This window comes from Theropithecus gelada, chromosome 15, assembly GCF_003255815.1.
Source record: "Theropithecus gelada isolate Dixy chromosome 15, Tgel_1.0, whole genome shotgun sequence".
NCBI lineage: Eukaryota > Metazoa > Chordata > Mammalia > Primates > Cercopithecidae > Theropithecus > Theropithecus gelada.
The window spans coordinates 10,204,213-10,224,397 of NC_037683.1; the positions used below are offsets into that span (position 1 = coordinate 10,204,213).

A 20,185-nucleotide genomic window follows, 5' to 3' on the forward strand; every position below is an offset into this window, starting at 1 on the left:
CACGAGGTCAGGAGATCGAGACCATCTTGGCTAACACGGTGAAACCCCGTCTCTACTAAAAAATACAAAAAACGCCGGGCGCGGTGGCTCAAGCCTGTAATCCCAGCACTTTGGGAGGCCGAGACGGGCGGATCACGAGGTCAGGAGATCGAGATCATCCTGGCTAACACGGTGAAACCCCGTCTCTACTAAAAAATGCAAAAAACTAGCCGGGCCAGGTGGTGGGCGCCTGTAGTCCCAGCTACTCGGGAGGCTGAGGCAGGAGAATGGCATAAACCCGGGAGGCGGAGCTTGCAGTGAGCTGAGATCCGGCCACTGCACTCCAGCCTGGGCGACAGAGCCAGACTCCGTCTCAAAAAAAAAAAAAAAAAAAAAAAAAAAAAACTAGCCGGGCGAGGTGGCGGGCGCCTGTAGTCCCAGCTACTCGGGAACAGGAAAATGGCGTAAACCCGGGAGGCAGAGCTTGCAGTGAGCTGAGATCTGGTCACTGCACTCCACTCCAACCTGGGCGACAGAGCGAGAATCCGTCTCAAAAAAAGAAAAAAAAAAAAGAAAAATAGGTTGGCCCGGGCGCGATGGCTCATGCCTGTAAATCCTAGCACTTTGAGAGGCTGAAGCGGGCAGATCACGAGGTCAGGAGTTTGAGACCAGCCTGACCAACAAGGTGAAACCCTGTCTCTACTAAAAATACAAAAATTAGCCGGGTGTGGTGATGCGCACCTGTAATCCCAGCTACTCAGGAGGCTGAAGCAGGAGAATTGCTTGAACCTGAGAGGCAGAGGTTGCAGTGAGCCGAGATCGCACCACTGCACTGCAGCTTGGTGACAGAGCGAGACACAGTCTGAAAAAAAAAATAAAATAACTGAGTATAGTGGCCCATAGCTGTAGTCCCATCTACTTGGGAGACTGAGACTGGAGAATTGCTTGAGGGCAGGAGTTCCAGGATAGGGTGAACCATGATTGCACCACTGCACTGCAGCCTGGGTGACAGAGGAAGACCCTGTCTCAAAAATAAATAGGCCAGGCGCGGTGGCTCACGCCTGTAATCCCAGCATTTTGGGAGGCTGAGATGGGTGGATCACCTGAGGTTGGGTGTTCGAGACCAGCCTGACCAATGTGGAGAAATCCCATCACTACAAAAAAATACAGAAAAAACTAGCTGGGCTTGGTGACGCATGCCTGTAATCCCAGCTACTCAGGAGGCTGAGGCAGGAGAATCGCTTGAACCCAGGAGGTGGAGGTTGTGGTGAGCCGAGATTACACCACTGCACTCCAGCCTGGGCAACAAGAGCAAAACTCCATCTAAAATAAATAAATAAATAAAAAGAGTTAAACTGATACAGCCTTTCACAAAGCAATTTGACAAGTATTTATGCTATTTTTTAAATAAATGTGTATGCTTTTTTTTTTTTTTTTATAGACAGAGTCTCATTCTGTCACCCAGGCTGGAATGCAGTGGGTCCATCTCGGCTCACTGCAACCTCCCCCTCCCAGTTCAAGCAATTCTCCTGTCTCAATCTCTCAAGTAGCTGGGATTATAGGCTCGTGCCACCACAACCAACTAATTTTTGTATTTTTAGTAGAGACAGGGTTTCACCATGTTGGCCAGGCTGGTCTCCAACTCCTGACCTCAGGTAATCCACCCACCTCGGCCTCCCAAAGTGCTGGCATTACAGGCATGAGCCACCATGCCTGGCCTTGTACGCTTATTTTTAAAAACCTTTTAAATTCTTTATTTTTGAAACATTGTAATTGCACAGAAAGTTACCATGATAATACAGGAGGTTATTTGTACTCTTCACCCAGTTTCCCCCAATGGTTTTATTTTAGTACAATTTTAACAGCTTTATTGAGATTAATAACTGACATTCCATAAACCATGCTTTTTTTTTTTCTTTTTTGGAGGGATGGAGTCTCACTCTGTCGCCCAGGCTGGAGTTCAGTGATGCAATCTCGGCTCACTGCAACCTCCACCTCCTGGGTTCAAGCGATTCTCCTGCTTCAGTCTCCTGAGTAGCTGGGATTACAGGCGCACGCCACCATGCCTGGCTAATTTTTGTATTTTTAGTAGAGATGGGTTTTCACCATTTTGGCCAGCATGGTTTCGATCTCCTGACTTCGTTATCCACCCACATTGGCCTCCCAAAGTGCTAGGATTACAGGCGTGAGCCACCGTGCCTGGCCTTATTTTTGAATATTTTAAATTTTTTTATTTTGAGATGGAGTCTCAGTCCTCTGACTCCCAGGCTGGAGTACAGTGGCCTGATCTCAGCTCACTGCAACCTCCGACTCCCAGGTTCAAGTGATTCTCCTGCCTCAGCCTCCCAAGTAGATGGGCTTACGGGCACGTACCACCACACCTGGCTAATTTTTTTTTTTTTTTTTCAGATGGAGTCTCCCACTGTCACCCAGGCTGGAGTGCAGTGGTGAGATCTCAGCTCACTACAACCTCTACCTCACGGGTTGAAGCGGTTCTCCTGCCTCAGCCTACCAAGTAGCTAGGATTACAGGCGCCCACCACCACGCTCAGCTAATTTTTGTATTTTTAGTAGAGACCTGGTTTCACCATGTTGGCCAGGATGGTCTCGATTTCTTGACCTCGTGATCTGCCCGCCTTGGCCTCCCAAAGTGCTGGGATTACAGGCTTGAGCCACCACACCTGGCCTAAAGCACACATTTTAAGATTACAATTTCTCTCTCTCTATATATATATATGTATATATACCTATGAAACCATCACCACAGTTAAAATAATAAACACACCTATTAGTCCCCAAAACATTCCTCCTGCCCCTTGGTATTTCTTCCTACCCTCTTTCTGCCCACCCCACCCACCCCATACCCAGGCAACCACTGATGTGCTTTCTGTCACCACAGATGAGTTTGCATTTTCCAGAATTTTATATAAAGGGAAGCATGGGTCGGGCGCGGTGGCTCAAGCCTGTAATCCCAGCACTTTGGGAGGCCGAGGCGGGTGGATCACAAGGTCAGGAGATCGAGACTATCCTGGCTAACATGGTGAAACCCCGTCTCTACTAAAAATACAAAAAACTAGCCGGGCGGGGTAGCGGGCGCCTGTAGTCCCAGCTACTTGGGAGGCTGAGGCGGGAGAATGGCGTGAACCCGGGGGGCGGAGCTTGCAGTGAGCCGAGATCGCGCCACTGCACTCCAGCCTGGGAGACACAGTGAGACTCCGTCTCAAAAAAAAAAAAAAAAAGGGAAGCATGAACTATATACTTCTTTTTATCTGGCTTCTTTAACTCAACATAATTATTTTGAGATTTATATATGTTGTAACATGTATGATCACGTCCTTCCTTTTTGTTGCTATGTAGATTCTACTATATGAATATACCATAATTTATCCATTCATTGGTTGCAGTGAGCCAAGATCCTGGCACTGTACTCCAGCCTGGACAACAGAGTGAGACTCTGTCTCAATAAATAAATAAATAAATGAATAAATAAATAGGCCGGGTGCAGTGGCTCACGCCTGTAATCCCAGCACTTTGGGAGGCTGAGGCAGGCGGATCACCAGGTCAAGAGATCGAGACCATCCTGGCCAACATGGTGAAACCCTGTCTCTACTAAAAATACAAAAAACTAGCTGGACATGGTGGCAGGTGCCTGTAGTCCCAACTACTCAGGAGGCTGAGGCAGGAGAATCAATCGAACCCGGGACAGAAGTTGCAGTGAGCCGAGATCACGCCACTGCACTCCAGCCTGGCAACAGAGTGACAGTCCATTTAAATAAATAAATAGAAAGAAAACAAATTAAAAAAAAGAAACTGCTTAAATATTTTCCAAAATGGTTGTATTATTTAACACCTACCCCAGCAGTGTATGAGAGTTGCTGTTGTACCACATCCTCACCAATACTTGATGTGGTCAGTCTTTTTAATCTTAGACATTTCAGTAGATGTGAAGTGGTATCTCCTGCTTTAACATGCATTTGCCTAAAGACATATGATGTTGAGCATCTCTTCACATGTTTGCTATCCATATATACTCTTCATTCTTTTTTTTTTTTTGGAGACATGGTCTCACTCTGTCACCCAGGCTGGAGTGCAGTGGCGCAATCTCTGCCTACTGAGAAGCTGGGACTACAGGCGCATGCCACCACTCCCAGTTGATTTTTGTATTTTGAGGTAGAGATAGGGTTTCATCATGTTGGCCAGGCTGGTCTCAAACTCCTGATCTCAAGTGTCTGCCCATCTCACCCTTCCAAAGCGCTGGGATTACAGGCATGAGCCACTGCTCCTGGCCTTCTTTTTTTTTTTCTTGAGATGGAATCTCACTCTTGTTGCCGAAGCCGGAGTGCAATGGGGTGATCTCCAGCTCACAGCAACCTCTGCCTTCTGGGTTCAAGTGATTCTCCTGCCTCAGCCTCCAAGTAGCTAGGATTAAAGGTTCATACCACCATGCCTGGCTGATTTTTATATCTTTTTCCTTTTAAAAAAATTTGTATTTTTGGGCCGGGCGCGGTGGCTCAAGCCTGTAATCCCAGCACTTTGGGAGGCCGAGACGGGCGGATCACGAGGTCAGGAGATCGAGACCATCCTGGCTAACACGGTGAAACCCCGTCTCTACTAAAAAAAAATACAAAAAAACAGCCGGGCGAGGTGGCGGGCGCCTGTAGTCCCAGCTACTCGGGAGGCTGAGGCAAGAGAATGGCGTAAACCCGGGAGGCGGAGCTTGCAGTGAGCTGAGATCCGGCCACTGCACTCCAGCCTGGGCAAGAGAGTGAGACTCTGCCTCAAAAAAAAAAAAAAAAAAAAAAAAAAAAAATTTGTATTTTTAGTAGAGACAAGTTTTCATCATGCTGGCCAGGCTGGCCTCAAACTCCTGACCTCAGGTGATTCTCCCGCCTTGGCCTCCCAAAGTCCTGGGATTACAGACATGAGCCACTGTGTCCGGCAGCACCTGGCCTTCTATTGCCCATTCTTTTTTAGTGCAGTGGTGCAATCTCCGCTCACCGCAACCTCCGCCTTCTGAGTTCAAGCAATTCTCCTACCTCAGCCTCCCAAGTAGCTGGGATTACAGGCATGCGCCACTATGCCCAGCTAATTTTTGTATTTTTAGTAGAGACGGGTTTCTCCGTGTTGGGTAGGCTGGTCTTGAACTCCTGACCTCAGGTGATCTCCCCACCTTGGCCTCCCAAAGTGCTGAGATTACAGTCATGAGCCACCGTGCCTGGTCCCATTGCCCATTCTTTATTGTACTTTTTTTTTTTTTTTTTTTGAGACAGTTTCGCTGTTGTTGGCTGGGCTGGAGTGCCATGGCACAATCTCAGCTCACTGTAACCTCTGCCTCCAGGGTTAAAGCGATTCTCCTGCCTCAGCCTCCTAAGTAGCTGGGATTACAGGTGCCCGCCACCACACCCGGCTAGTTTTCGTATTTTTAGTAGAGACGGGGTTTCATAATGTTGGCCAGGATGGTCTCGATCTCCTGACCTTGTGGCCTCCCAAAGTACTGAGATAGGCCAGCCTCTGCGCCTGGCCTATTGTACATTTTTCAATCACCACCACCACATTCCCCCCCTAGCCCGGGACGAGGCCTCGTTCTGTCCCCAGGCTGCAGTGTGGAGATTGCAGTGAGCTGAGATCATGCCACTGTACTCCAGGCTACAGAGTGAGACCCTGTCTCAAAAAAACAAAAAGAAAAAAAAAGAGACAGTAATAATTGCTGACAAGCATGTGGAGAGATAGAAACCCACACATGTGCTGGAGGGAATGTAAAATGGTGCAGCTGCTATGGAAAATAGCATGACAGTTCCTCAAAAAGCTAAACATAGAATTACCCTATGACTCAGCACTTCCACTCCTAGGCATTAAAAGCATGGACAGGGCTGGGTGCAGTGGCTCATGCTTGTAATCGCAGCACTCTGGGAGGCCAAGGCAGGAGGATTGCTTGAGGCAGGAATTCCAGACCAGCTTGGGCAACATAATGAGACCCCCATCTCTACAAAAAATTTTAAAATGTATCCAGTCATGGCAGCACACACCTGGTGTCCCAGCTACTCAGGAGGCTAAGGTGGGAGGATCACTTGAGCCCGGGAGGTTGGAGGCTGCAGTGAGCCATGATCAATCTGCTGCACTCCAGCCTGGGTGACAGAGTGAGAAAAAAAAAAAAAAAAAGAAAAAGCAGGAACAGATAGTTGTATGCCAATTGCAGCACTATTCCCAATAGCCAAAGGGTGGACACATTTCATGTGACCATCAGCAGATGAATGGATAAACAAAATGTTGTATATACATATCATGGGGTTTTTTGTTTTTGTTTTTTGAGACAGTCTTGCTCTGTTGCCCAGGCTGGAGTGCGGTGGCATGATCTCGGCTCACTGTAAGTTCCACCTCCCGGGTTTATGCCATTCTCCTGCCTCAGCCTCCCGAGTAGCTGGGACTACAGATGCCCACGACCACGCCCAGCTAATGTTTTGTATTTTTAGTAGAGATGGGGTTTCACTGTGTTAGCCAGGATGGTCTTGATCTCCTGTCCTCATGATCCGCCCATATTGGCCTCCCAAAGTGCTGGGATTACAGGCATGAGTCACCACACCCGGCCTCATATCACGGTTTTTTTACTTTTTTTTTTTTTTTTTGAGACGGAGTCTGGCTCTGTTGCCCAGGTTGGAGTGCAGTGGCCGGATCTCAGCTCACTGCAAGCTCCGCCTCCTGGGTTTATGCCATTCTTCTGCCTCAGCCTCCTGAGTAGCTGGGACTACAGGCACATGCCATCTCGTCCGGCTAGTTTTTTGTATTTTTTTAGTAGAGACGGGGTTTCACTGGGTTAGCTAGGATGGTCTCGATCTCCTGACCTCGTGATCCGCCCGTCTCGGCCTCCCAAAGTGCTGGGATTACAGGCTTGAGCCACTGCGCCCAGCCTCATATCACGGTTTTTTTTACATGCTACAATATGATGAACCTTGAAGACATTATGCTAACTATCACAGCCAGTCACAAAAGGACAAACACTATATGATTGTACTTGTATAAGGTAGCTAGGATATGCAAATTTATAAAAAATAAAAGTGGATTAGATGTCATCAGGGACTATGGAGATGGAGAATGGGGAGTTATGGCTTAATGGTTACAGTTTCTATTTGGGGTAATGAAAAATTTTGGAAATAGGCTGAACAAGATGATCTGTAATCCCAGCACTTTGGGAGGCCAAGGCAGGAGGACAACTTGAGGTCAAGAGTTCAAGACTAGCCTGTGCAATATAGCAAGATCCCATCTTTAAAAAAAAAAATTCTTTTTTTTTTTTTTGAGACATGGTCTCACTGTGCCACCCAGGCTGAGTACAGTGGTGGGATCTTGGCTCACTGCAGCCTCAACCTTCTGGGCTCAAGAGATCCTCTGCCTCAACCTCCTGAGTAGCTGGGAGCACATACCTGTGGCAACATGCCTGGCTAATTTTTAGTATTTTTTGTAGAGACAGGGTTTTGCCATGTTGCCCAGGCTGATCTCGAACTCCTGAGCTCAAGCAGTCCACCTGCCTCCTAAAGTGCTGGGATTACAGGAGTGAGCTCCACACCCAGCCTACAAAAATTTAACAGAAATAATTAGCAGGGCATGGTGGCACACACCTGTAGTCCTAGCTGCTTGGGAGGTTGAGGCAGGAGAATTGCTTGAACCTAGATGTTTGAGGCTGCAGTGAGCTGTGCTATACCACTGCACTCCAGCTGGCATAACAGAGCAAAATCCTGTCTCGAAAACAAACAAACAACAACAAACTAATTTTGGAAATAAATAGTTTCGAAAGCTGCTAACATAAAAATCAAATGATGTAAAAAGATTACACTATGTGCCAGTAATCAATTTCTTGACTCTCAGCTTCAAATTCTGTCATCATTTCCTGCTCTGAGGAAATGGATTTAGGACCTTTTTTTTTTTTTTTTTTTTTTTTTGAGACGGAGTGTCGCTCTGTCGCCCAGGCTGGAGTGCAGTGGCCGGATCTCAGCTCACTGCAAGCTCCGCCTTCCGGGTTTACGCCATTCTCCTGCCTCAGCCTCCCGAGTAGCTGGGACTACAGGCGCCCACCACCTCGCCCGGCTAGTTTTTTGTATTTTTTAGTAGAGACGGGGTTTCACCGTGTTAGCCAGGATGGTCTTGATCTGCTGACCTCGTGATCCACCCGCCTCAGCCTCCCAAAGTGCTGGGATTACAGGCTTGAGCCACCGCGCCCGGCGATTTAGGACCTTTAACTATTTTTTCCTGCATGGAATGGGTTTTCCTTTCCAGTTCTGGTGTGCTTGGTAGGCAGGCTTCTACAGAACAAGGGACTTGTCCAGCGCCTGCCTACTATTTCATTGCCAGTAGCCAGGAATGTCTCCCAACACTCTTCTCTGGCATTATTTTCAGAAAGGAGCCTCTAGTGGGACACGTCCCCGTAAATAGCTTTCCCAAGAACCTTAGATGGCTGGTTTCTGGCAAGTTCTGTGACATTATTACCAAAACACCAGGGGTTTCGTCTAGGTCTTGCTGCTGGCTGCATAGAAAGCCAATCACTGAGACAACCAGTACTGCCAGGAAAGAAAGCTTTAATCAGGTACTGCAGCCAAGGAGGTGGGAGATCAGCTTCAAATCCATCTCACTGACCAACTAAAATTAGGAGTTTATACAGCAGGAAAGAAAAGTAGCTACATACAGGAAAACAGGAATTAGGGGAGGATAGGATAGAGGAGTTGTTCAACAGGAAGCAGGTGGCAGGTGGTCAGGTAATCATCACTAGTGAAGGGTCTGGTGTCTCATGGTACAGATGCTGTGATCTGGGAAGCTTCAGTTCCTTGATACTATCTATCTGGGAGGCCTGATAGTTGGTTTTCTGGGAAAGAAATTCAGATAAGACAAGTGTAACATTTTCAAGTTTCAAGACTCCTGAAGGTCAACTTCTACATTTATTCAAAATAAACCATATACATCAGTTCTGTGGGACAATTGGGTTGGTTTCAACATGACACCACAGCTGATTTCCAGCAAGTTTCAAAGGTAGATTTCCAGAAAGTTTCATCAGTGCAGCATCACCATGACTTTGCTACCATTCATTGAGCCACAGCCTTTTCCTTTCTTTTTCTTTTTCTTTTTTTTTTTTTTTGAGACGGAGTCTCGCTCTGTCGCCCGGGCTGGAGTGCAGTGGCTGGATCTCAGCTCACTGCAAGCTCCGCCTCCCGGGTTTACGCCATTCTCCTGCCTCAGCCTCCCGAGTAGCTGGGACTACAGGCGCCCACCACCTCGCCCGGCGAGTTTTTTGTATTTTTAGTAGAGACGGGGTTTCACCGTGTTAGCCAGGATGGTCTCGATCTCCTGACCTCGTGATCCGCCCGTCTCGGCCTCCCAAAGTGCTGGGATTACAGGCTTGAGCCACCGCGCCCGGCTTTTTTTTGTTTGTTTGATACAGAGTCTTGCTCTGTTTCCAGGCCGAAGTGCAGTGGCACAATTTCAGCTCCCTGCAACCTCTACCTCCCGGGTTCAGGCGATTCTTCTGCCTCAGCCTCCCAAGTGACTGGGACTTACAGGCACATGCCACCAAGCCCAGCTAATTTTTTTTTTTTTAGATGGAGTCTTGCTCTGTCACCCAGGCTGGAGTGCAGTGGCGCAATCTCAGCTCACTGCAAGCTCCGCCTCCCGGGTTCACGCCATTCTCCTGCCTCGGCCTCCTGAGTAGCTCAGACTACAGGCACCCACCACCACACCAGGCTAATTTTTTGTGTTTTTAGTAGAGACAGGGTTTCACTGTGTTAGCCAGGATGGTCTCAATCTCCTGACCTTGTGATCTGCCCTCCTTGGCCTCCCAAAGTGCTGGGATTACAGGCGTGAGCCACTGCGCCCAGTTGCCTTGTCTTTCTAACAAGGTTTGGATCTCTGGGGAAGTCTGTTTCTTTAAGAGCTGTATCTTACCCCAAGGGGTATTATCTGCTCCTTATATCTGCTATTCCTATATTCTTTAGAGTTTTTTTTAAAAAACTTCTTATTAACCAATTCCCTGTGATTCCAATCTCTTGTTATTGTTAATAAGCTTTATTTTTTTATTTTTATTTTTTTTTCTGAGACAGGATCTTACTCTGCTACCCAGGCTGGAGTGCAGTGGCACAATCTCATCTCACTACAACCTCTGCCTCCTAGGCTCAAGCAATCCTCCCACTTCAGCCTCCCAAGTAGCTCAGACCACAGGCAAGTGCCACCACGCCTGGCTAATTTTTGTATTTTTTGTAGGGATGCGTTTTCACCACGTTGCCTAGGCTGGTCTTGAATTCCTCGGCTCAAATTGTCTGCCTGCCTTGGCCTCCCAAAGTGCTGGGATTACAGCCATGAGCCACCATGACTCTTTATTTTAATTTTATTTTGAGACGGAGTTTCGCTCTTGTTGCCCAGACTGGAGTGCAGTGGTGCAATCTCAGCTCACTGCAACCTCCGCCTCCTGGGTTCAAACGATTCTCCTGCCTCAGCCTCCTGAGTAGTGGGGATTACAGGCACGGTGGCATATGCCACCATGCCTGGCTAATTTTGTATTTTTAGTAGCGACGGCGTTTCTCCACGTTGGTCAGGCTAGTCTCGAACTCCCAATCTCAGGTGATCCGTCCACCTCGGCCTCCCAAAGTGCTGGGATTACAGGTATGAGCCACCACGCCAGCTTTCTTTTTTTAAATGATACTCATCCTAGTAGGTGAGAAGTGGCATCTCACTGTGGTTTTGATTTGCATTTGAGTTCTCTAACTTTGTTCTTTTTCAAGTTTGTTTCCGCTACCAAGGGTACCTTGAGATTCCATCGGAATATTAGAATGAATTTTTCTGTATTTCAAAAACCACCATTGGGACTTTTTTTTTCTTTTTTTTCTTTTCTTTTTTTTTAGACACAGTCTTGCCCTGTCTCCCAGGCTGGAGTGCAATGGTGCAATCTTAGCTCACTGAAACCTCTGTATCCCGGGTTCAAGTGATTCTCCTGCCTCAGCCTCCTGAGTAGCTGAGACTACAGATGTGCCACCATGCCCAGCTAATTTTTGTATTTTTAGTAGAGAATGGGTTTCACCATGTTGGCCAGGCTGGTCTCAATCTCCTGACCTCGTGATCCGTCCGCCTCAGCCTCCCAAAGTGCTGAGATTACAGGCATGAGCCACTGAGCCCGGTGGGGAATTTTTTTTTTTTTTTTTGAGACAGAGTCTCACTCTGTTGCCCAGGCTGGGGTGCAGTGGTACAATCTTGGCTCACTGCAACCTCTGCCCCCCTGGGTTCAAATGATTCTCCTGCCTCAGCCTCCCGAGTAGCTGGGATTAAAGGCGTCTGCCACTATGCCTGGCTAATTTTTGTATTTTTAGTAAAGACGGGGTTTCACCGTGTTGGCCAGGCTGGTCTTGAATTCCTGACCTCAGGTGATCTGCCAGCCTCGGCCTCCCAAAGTGCTGGGATTACAGGTGTGAGCCACTGTACCCAGCCTAGTTAGGTATTCTTTAATTTTGTTTAGCAATGTTTTGTAGTTTTCAGTGTACAAGTCTTTCACCTCCTTGGTTAAATTTATCATATTTTATTCTTTTTGATGCTCTTGTAAATGGAACTGGTTTTATTAAATTCTTTTTCAGATTTTTTTTAAAAGTATATGGAAATGCGGCCGGGAGTGGTGGCTTACGCCTGTAATCCCAGCACTTTGGGAGGCCAAGGCAGGCAGATCACCTGAGGTGGGAAGTTCGAGACCAGCCTGACCAACATGGGGAAACCCTGTCTCTACTAAAAAATACAAAATTAGCTGGGCGTGGTGGCGTGTGCCTGTAATCTCAGCTACTAGGGAGACTGAGGCAGGAGAATTGCTTGAACCCGGGAGGCGGAGGTTATAGTGAGCCGAGATCGCGCCATTGCACTCCAGCCTGGGCAACAAGAGTGAAACTCGGTCTCAAAAAGAAGAAAAAAAAAAGTATATGGAAATGCAACTGATTTTTGCGTGTTGCTTTTGTATCTTGCAACTCTGCTAAATTCATTTATCGGCTCTAATAAATTTTTGTGCATTATTTAAGGTTTTCTTTTTTTTTTTTTTTTTTTTTTGAGACGGAGTCTCGCGCTGTGAGGCTGGAGTGCAGTGGCGCGATCTCGGCTCACTGCAAGCTCCGCCTCCCAGGTTCACGCCATTCTCCTGCCTCAGCCTCCGAGTAGCTGGGACTACAGGCGCCCGCCACCGTGCCCGGCTAGTTTTTTGTATTTTTAGTAGAGACGGGGTTTCACCATGTTAGCCAGGATGGTCTCGATCTCCTGACCTCATGATCCACCCGCCTCAGCCTCCCAAAGTGCTGGGATTACAGGCTTGAGCCACCGTGCCCAGCCTAAGGTTTTCTTTCTCCTTTTATTTTTAAAAACAGAGTCTTGCTCTGTTGCCCATGCTAGAGTGCAGTGGCCTGATCTCGGCTCACTGCAACCTCTGCCTCCAGGGTGCAAGCAATTCTCCTGTCTCGGCCTCTCAAGTAGCTGGGATTACAGACACCTGCCACCACACCTGGCTAATTTTTGTATTTTTAGTAGAGACGGTTTTGCCATCTTGCTCAGGCTGGTCTCGAACTCCTGAGCTGGTGATCCACCTACCTCGGCCTCTGAAAGTGCTGGGATTACAGGCATGAGCCATGGCACCTGGCCGATTTTTTTTTTTTTTTTTTTTTGAGACAGAGTCTTGCTCTGTCACCCAGGCTGGAGTGCAGTGGCTCGATCTCAGATCACTGCAACCTCCACCTCCCGGGTTCAAGCGATTCTTCTGCCTCGGCCTCCTGAGTAGCTAGGACTACAGCTGCCTGCCACCACATCTGGCTAATTTTTGTGTTTTTAGTTGAGACAGGGTTTCACCATGTTGGCCAGGCTAGTCTTGATTTCCTGACCTCAGGTGATCTGCCCACCTCAGGCTCCCAAATTGCTGGGATTGCAGGTATGAGCCACTGAGCCCAGCCTACAGTGCTTGATTTTCATACCCTGAACCGTCCTTGAATTCCAACAATAAATCCCACTCCCACATCTCACTCGGTCATAGGATATTGTTATTTTAATATGCTGCTGAATTTGGCTTGCTATATCAAAACTATATCTTCTTTCAGCCTCTTACTTTGAAACTATCTCTGTCTTTACATTTAAAGTAGGTTTATTATAGGCAGCATTTTGTTGAGGCTTGCTTTTTTGGAATTAAAAACTTTTAGAGGCAGGGTCTCATTCTGTCACCCAGGCTGCAGTGCAGTGCACCATCATGACTTACTAAATCCTCAACCCTCTGGGTTCAAGAGATGCTCCTGAGTAGCTGGGACTACAGGCACGTGCCACCATACCTCACTAATTTTTAAATTTTTTGTAGAGACAGGATCTCACTACATTGCCCTTGCTGGTCTCAAACTCCTGGATTCAAGTGAGCTTCCCACTTTAGCCTCCCAAAGTGAGGGCTTGTCTGTCTTTCTTTCTTTTCTTTTTCTCTTTTTGAGATGGAGTTTTGCTCATGTTGTCCAGGCTGAAGTGCACTGGCACCATCTTGGCTCACTGCCTTCTGGATTCCAGTGATTATCCTGCCTCAGCCTCCCAAGTAGCTGGAACTACAGGCATGCGCCACCACACCCAGCTAATTTTTGTATTTTTAGTAGAGATGCGGGTTTCACCATGTTGGCCAGGGATGGTCTTGATCTCTTGACCTCATGATCTGCCAGCCTCGGCCTCACAAAGTGCTGGGATTACAGGCATGAAGACATGAGCCACTGTGCCCCGCTTTTTTTTTTTTTTGAGATGCAGTTTTGCTCTTGTTGCCCAGGCTGGAATGCAATGACGCCATCTCAGTGCACAGCAACCTCCGCTTCCCGAGTTTAAGCAATTCTCCTATCTCAGCCTCCTGAGTAGCTGGGATTACAGGCATGCGACACCACACCAGGCTAATTTTGTATTTTTAGTAGAGATGGGTTTTCTCCATTTTGGTCAGGATGGTCATGAACTCCCGACCTCAGGTGATCTGCCTGCCTCAGTCTCCCAAAGTGCTGGGATTACAAATGTGAGCTGCTGTGCCCGGCTCGCTCTTGTCTTTTTTCTTTTTTCTTTTTTTTTTTTTGAGACGGAGTCTCTCTGTGTCGCCCAGGCTGGAATGCAGTGGCGCAATCTCGGCTCACTGCAAGCCCCGCCTCCCGGGTTCACGCCATTCTCCTGCCTCAGCCTCCGGAGTAGCTGGGACTACAGGCGCCCGCCACCTCGCCCGGCTAATTTTTATTGTATTTTTAGTAGAGACGGGGTTTCACCGTATTAGCCAGGATGGTCTTGATTTACTGACCTCGTGATCCACCCGCCTCGGCCTCCCAAAGTGCTGGGATTACAGGCTTGAGCCACCGCGCCTGGCCTGTCTTGTCTTTTTTCTTTTCTTTTTCTTTTTCTTTCTCTCTCTCTCTCTTCCTTCCTTCCTTTTTCTTTCTTTTCTCTCTTTCCCTCTCTCTCTCTCTCTCTCTCTCTCCCTCCTCCCTTCCCTTCCCTTGTCCTTCCTTCCTTTTTTTTTTTTTTTGAGAGGGGGTCTTGCTTTGTCACCCAGGCTGGAGTTGCAGTGGCGTGATCTCGGCTCACTGCAAGCTCCGCCTCCTGGGTTTACGCCATTCTCCTGCCTCAGCCTCCCGAGTAGCTGGGACTACAGGCGCCCACCACCTCGCCTGGCTAGTTTTTTGTATTTTTTAGTAGAGACAGGGTTTCACCGTGTTAGCCAGGCTGGTCTTGATCTCCTGACCTTGTGATCCACGCGTCTCGGCCTCCCAAAGTGCTGGGATTACAGGCTTGAGGCACCACACTCAGCCCGCCCCCCCCCTTCCTTCCTTCCTTCTTTCTTTTTCTTTTTTTCTTCCTTCCTTCCTTTCTTTCCGTTTCTATCTCTTTCTCTCTCTCTTTCCTTTTCTTTCTCTCTTTTTCTTTCTCTTTCCTTTCCTTCCTTTCTTCTTTCTTTTTTTTTTTGAGACAGAGTCTTGCTCTGTCACCCAGTCTGGCCTCAGCCTCCCAAGTAGCTGGGACTACAGGCAGTTGCCACTACACCTGGCCTTTTTTTTTTTTTTTTTTTTGTATTTTTAGTAGACACAGGGTTTCACTGTGTTGTCCATCTGAGGTGTTGTCCACCTCAGCCTCCCAAAGTGCTGGGATTACAGGCTTGAGCCACCGCGCTCAGCCCCTTCCTTCCTTCTTTCCTTCCTTCCTTCCTTCCGTCCTTCCTTCCTTCCTTTCCTTCTTTCCTTTCTTTTTCTTTCTTTTTTTCTTCCTTCCTTCCTTTCTTTCTCTTTCTCTTTCTTTCTTACTTTCTTTCTTTCTCTCTCTCTTTCCTTTTTTTTTCTCTCCCTCTTTCTCTCTCTCTCTCTTTCCTTCCTTCCTCTCTTCTTTCTTTCTTTTTTTTTTTTTGAGACAGAGTCTTGCTCTGTCACCCAGTCTGGCCTCAGCCTCCCAAGTAGCTGGGACTACAGGCAGATGCCACTACACCTGGCTAACTTTTTTCTTTTCTTTTCTTTTCTTTTTTTTGTATTTTTAGTAGAGACAGGGTTTCACTGTGTTGTCCATCTGAGGTGTTGTCCACCTCAGCCTCCCAAAGTGCTGAGATTTCAGGCACGAGCCACCACGCCCTGCCTAGACGCTCTTTTCTTGAGGAACCCTTTCTTGACAGGTGCCCCCTCCATTCCAAGAACTAAGTTTGTGGATTTTTTTTCTTGCATAGTACCTTTTAATCTTTGACCACCTACAGCTATGTTCGTACAGTCTTGAATCCTTAAAAAAGCTGTTGGGCTTGGCGCAGTGACTCAACCTATATTCTCAGCAGATGGGGTTGTCGAAGCTGAGGCTTAAGCCCAAGAGTTGGAGATCAACCTGGGCAACATAAGGAGACCCCATTTCTACAAAAAATACAAAAATTAGCTGGGCATGGTGGTGCGTACCTGTAGTCCCAGCTACTTGGGAGGCTGAGGTTGAAGGACTGCTTGAGCCTAGGAGGTGGAGGTACAGTTTTACACTCCTTAAGATAGATATAATCAGAGAGACAATAACGATTGTTGATGAGGATGTGGCTATATGGGAACTCTCATATTAATACATCACTTGGGCCGGGCGTGGTGGCTCACGTCTGTTATATCAGCACTTTGGGAGGCCGAGGCGGGCACATCACAAAGTCAGGAGTTCGAGACCAGCCTGGCCAACATGGTGAAATCCCATCTCTACTAAAAATACAAAAGTTAACTGGGCGTAGTGGTGCACGCCTGTAATCCCAGCTACTTGGGAGACTGAGGCAGGAGAATCACTTGAACCTGGGAGGCAGAGTTTGCAGTGAGCCAAGATTGTGCCATTGCACTCCAGTCTGGGCAACAAGAGTGAAACTCTGTTTCACAAAAAAAAAAAAAAAAAAGCCTGGTTTGTGGCTCACGCCTGTAATCCCAGCAGTTTGGGAGACCGAGGTGGCCTGATTGCCTGAGCTCAGGAGTTCGAGACTAGCCTGGGCAACACCAGGAAACCCTGTCTCTACTAAAATTAAAGAAAGTAATAATAATAATAGGCTGGGTGTGGCAGCATGTGCCTGTAGTCCCAGCCACTCTGGAGGCTGAGGCAGGACAATTGTTTGAACTCGGCGGGGGGGTGGGGGGGTGGGGGGGAGGTGGAGGTTGCGGTGAGTGGAGATCAAGCCACTGCACTCCAGCCTGGGCAACACTGCGAGACTCTGTCTCAAACAACAACAGAAAAAGAAAGAAAACAGAAAACAAATAGGAAATAAGAAACAAATAGCAGGCCGGGCACTGTGGCTCACGCCTGTAATCCCAGCAGTTTGGGAGGCCAAGGCAGGCAGATCACAAGGTCAGGAGATCGAGACCATCCTGGCTAACACGGTGAAACCTCGTCTCTACTAAAAATACAAAAAATTAGCTGGGCGTGGTGGTGGGCACCTGTAGTCCCAGTTACTCGGGAGGCTGAGACAGGAGAATGGTGTGAACCCAGGAGGCAGAGCTTGCAGTGAGCCAAGATCGCACCAGTGCACTCCAGCCTGGGCTACAGAGAGAGTCTCCGTCTCAAAAAAAAAAAGAAAAGAAACAAATAGCAAAATGGACTTAGAGTCAACCAGGAAAATAATCACAGTGAATGTAAAGGTCTAAACACTTCAAGTAAAAGGCAGAGTTTCTCACATTGGATAGAAAGCAAGCCCCGGGCTGGTGCCTGTAATCCCAGCATTTTGTGAGGCTGAGGTGGGCGGATCACCTGAGGCCAAGACTTTGAGACCAGCCTGCCCAACATGGCGAAACCCCATCTCTACTAAAAATACGAAAATTAGCTGGACGTGATAGCAGGCGCCTGTAATCGCAGCTACTTGAAGGCTGAGGCAGGATAATTGCTTGAACCCGGGGAGTTTGTAGTGAGCTGAGGGCCATTGCCCTCCAGCCTGGGCAACAAGAGGGAAACTCCGTCTCTCAAAAAAAAAAAAAAAAAAAAAGAAAGAAAGAAAGAAAGGAAAAGAAAAGAAAAAAATATAAATCCAGAAAAGAAATGATGGTGTTTTGAGATGGAGTCTCCCTCTGTCGCCCAGGCTGGAGTGCAGTGGTGCGATCTCAGCTTATTGCAACCTCTGCCTCCTGGGTTAAAACGATTCTGCTGCTTCAGTCTCTTGAGTAGCTGGGATTACAGGCGCGCACCACCACGCTCGGCTAAACTTTTGTGTTTTTAGTAGAGACGGCGTTTCACCGTGTTGGCCAGGCTGGTCTCCAACTCCTGACCTCAGGTGATCCGCGTGCCTCGGCCTCCCAAAGTGCTGGGATTACAGGCGTGAGCCACTGCGCTCGGCCAGAAGGGACTGGTTTGAGAGGATCCTCAGGACTTGGAGACTGGACAAGGGGCCCAGGGAAATGCAGGGGCCGACGTCGCCTCCCAATTTCCCATCTGGAAGCTCGGTTGCCTGGTGGCTCATGCCCTAGATGGAGGTTAGTAGCACGTTTTGGGGGACGGTGATGACTGCGGGTGGACACGCGAGTGTGAGCCACCCGTGGAGAACGCAAGACATGTTCAGTAGGGCGCTGGATGGAGGGGGCTGGCGTCCAGAGTCAGTCCTGCCCTTCAGCAGTGTTGGGCTCAGGTGAACCGCAGCGCCCGGGCGGGCACTGATCCCGGGGTCCCACGAATGGGCCCCTCGGAGGCCAGGGAGAGCCCTGAATGACGCGTTCTCTCAGGCGGCCTGGGGGCGTAGCCGGCGGCCTCCTCCACCGGCCTAATCTGCCGGGCCCGGGAAAGGAGCCGCCCGCCGGTCGCCGGAACCTTCTGCCGTCGCCGCCCGCGTTAACCGCGGGACTAATCGGGGGAACCCGTTCGCTGTTGCTAAGGGGCGGCCCCGGAAGTGACGCGCCCCAGGTTTGTTGACAGCGGAGGCGGCGGCGGCTGCAGCCTCCGAGCCGTAGGAGCCGGATCGGGGGAGGGGCCGGGCCCGGGAGCCTCAGCCCCGCCGGCAGCCCTGAGGGCAAGGTAACCGCCACGGGGTCCCCGTCGCGACCCCCTTCCTCCCGGAGCTCCCGTCCCCGGGATCCCAAGCTCCGCCCCGCCGACCCCCGTCTCCCCTGGACCCCGGGTCTAGCCTGACGAGATCCCCAACCTCCTGAGGTGCTCTGGCCTCGGATTCTCCTGGGCTGCATTCTCCGCTCCTCCTCGCCTGCGAAGCATCACGTCCGCTTCCCGACGCTGAGGGCAGCCCCATCCAGGGTAGGTCCCGTACCCCGGGCCAAGGGATGTACCTGCGTCCTCCTTCGTCTCCTGCCTACTGGGCCTAAGCATCGCCGCTGCAACCACTCTCTGAGGTCCATCTTGGCCAGTGGTGGGAGGGCTCCTTTCTCTATCCCTGCCGCCAGGTCTGAGAATCGTGTCTTTAAAACTGAGCTCCCTTCCTCCAGAAAGAAAATGACGCTCTGTCGTTTGCCCCTACAAGATGGGGGATCGGTGTAGGCTGAAAGGGCCACCCTCTGCCCCTCCTACCTGTTGGATGAGCTTAAGTTCCCCCAGAGAAGTGCTTAGAAGCTCAGGGACGACTTGGATTCTGGATCAGCTCCCAAAAGGGATGACACAAAGTATAGGGAAATCCAACAAGGTGAGGTTGCAACCGGAGGGCCAAGGGAGCCGGCCCGACAGGTGAGTTGATAGTGAAACTGACTGTGCTGGCCACTATGGCTCTGTGGGTGGAACTTGTCTTGGCTGCTCTTTGACCGAAAGAGCCCCAGGTCCCCAGTCTTTGCCTGTGTTTGTCAGTCCATTCGTTTTGTTTTGTTTTTCTTTTCTTCCTTTTTTTTTTTTTTAAATAGAGGTGGGGTATCACTATGTTCCCCAAGCTGGTCTCGAACTCCTGGGCTTGAGTGATCCGCCCCCTCCAGCCTCCAAAAGTGCTGGCAATACAGGCATGAGCCACCGCGCCTGGCTAGTGCATTTGATTTTTAAGGGGAGGGGAATATCTGATGTCTTGGGAAAATCCTCCCATATATGATCTTTCACAGAATGTTTCTCTTCAGGCTTCAAACTGGTGAGGATGAGCATGAAAGCATAGCTTTGAAAAGGGTCACAGGAGGCTATACTTAGAGCAGAAAGTGGTGGCCGGGGTGAAGGGCCTCGCTACTTTGGTTCATTTGTTCATTCAGCAAATAATAAACATGATATGTAAGGTGGTAATAAGTGCTTTGGAGAAAAATAAAGAAGGAAGGACTATGGGAATGGAGTTGGGAGTTGTCTTTTTATAGAGGGTGTTCAGGGAAGGTCTCTAGTAAGGTGACCTTTGAGCAGAGATAAGTGAGGGAGCAAGCCAGGTAGCTCTCTTGTGGCAGAGCATTCCACAGCAAATGCAAAGGTCCTGTGGTCATATGCCTGGTGAGTTGAAGAAACAGCACGAGGGCCAGGCACAGTGGCTCACGCTTGTAATCTCAGCACTTTGGGAGGCTGAGGCAGCTGGATCACCTGAGGTCAGGAGTTCAAGACCAGCCTGGCCAACATGGTGAAACCCCATCTCTACTAAAAGTACCAAAAAAATTTAGCTGGCCGTGGTGGCTCATGTCTGCAATCCCAGCTACTCAGGAGGCTGAGGCAGGAGAATTGCTTGAACCCGGGAGGTGGAGGTTGCAGGGAGCTGAGATTGTGCCATTGCACTCCAGCCTGGGTGACAAGAGCGTTCTTAAAAAAAAAAAAAAAGGTGACAAGAGCGTTCTTTTTTTTTTTTTTTTTTTTTT

General features: G+C 48.9%; 1 protein-coding gene across 2 annotated transcripts in view; it reads left to right on the forward strand.

Annotated features, from left to right (window-relative positions):
* The first annotated feature begins 18,326 nt into the window (after positions 1 to 18,326).
* Positions 18,327 to 20,185, forward strand: part of ZER1 (zyg-11 related cell cycle regulator) — a 45,591-nt gene continuing 43,732 nt past the window's right edge. For both annotated transcript variants that reach the window (XM_025358640.1, XM_025358641.1), the window contains exon 1: positions 18,327 to 18,680. The gene's annotated coding sequence lies outside the window, so the exon portion shown is untranslated. The remainder of the gene's footprint in view (positions 18,681 to 20,185) is intronic.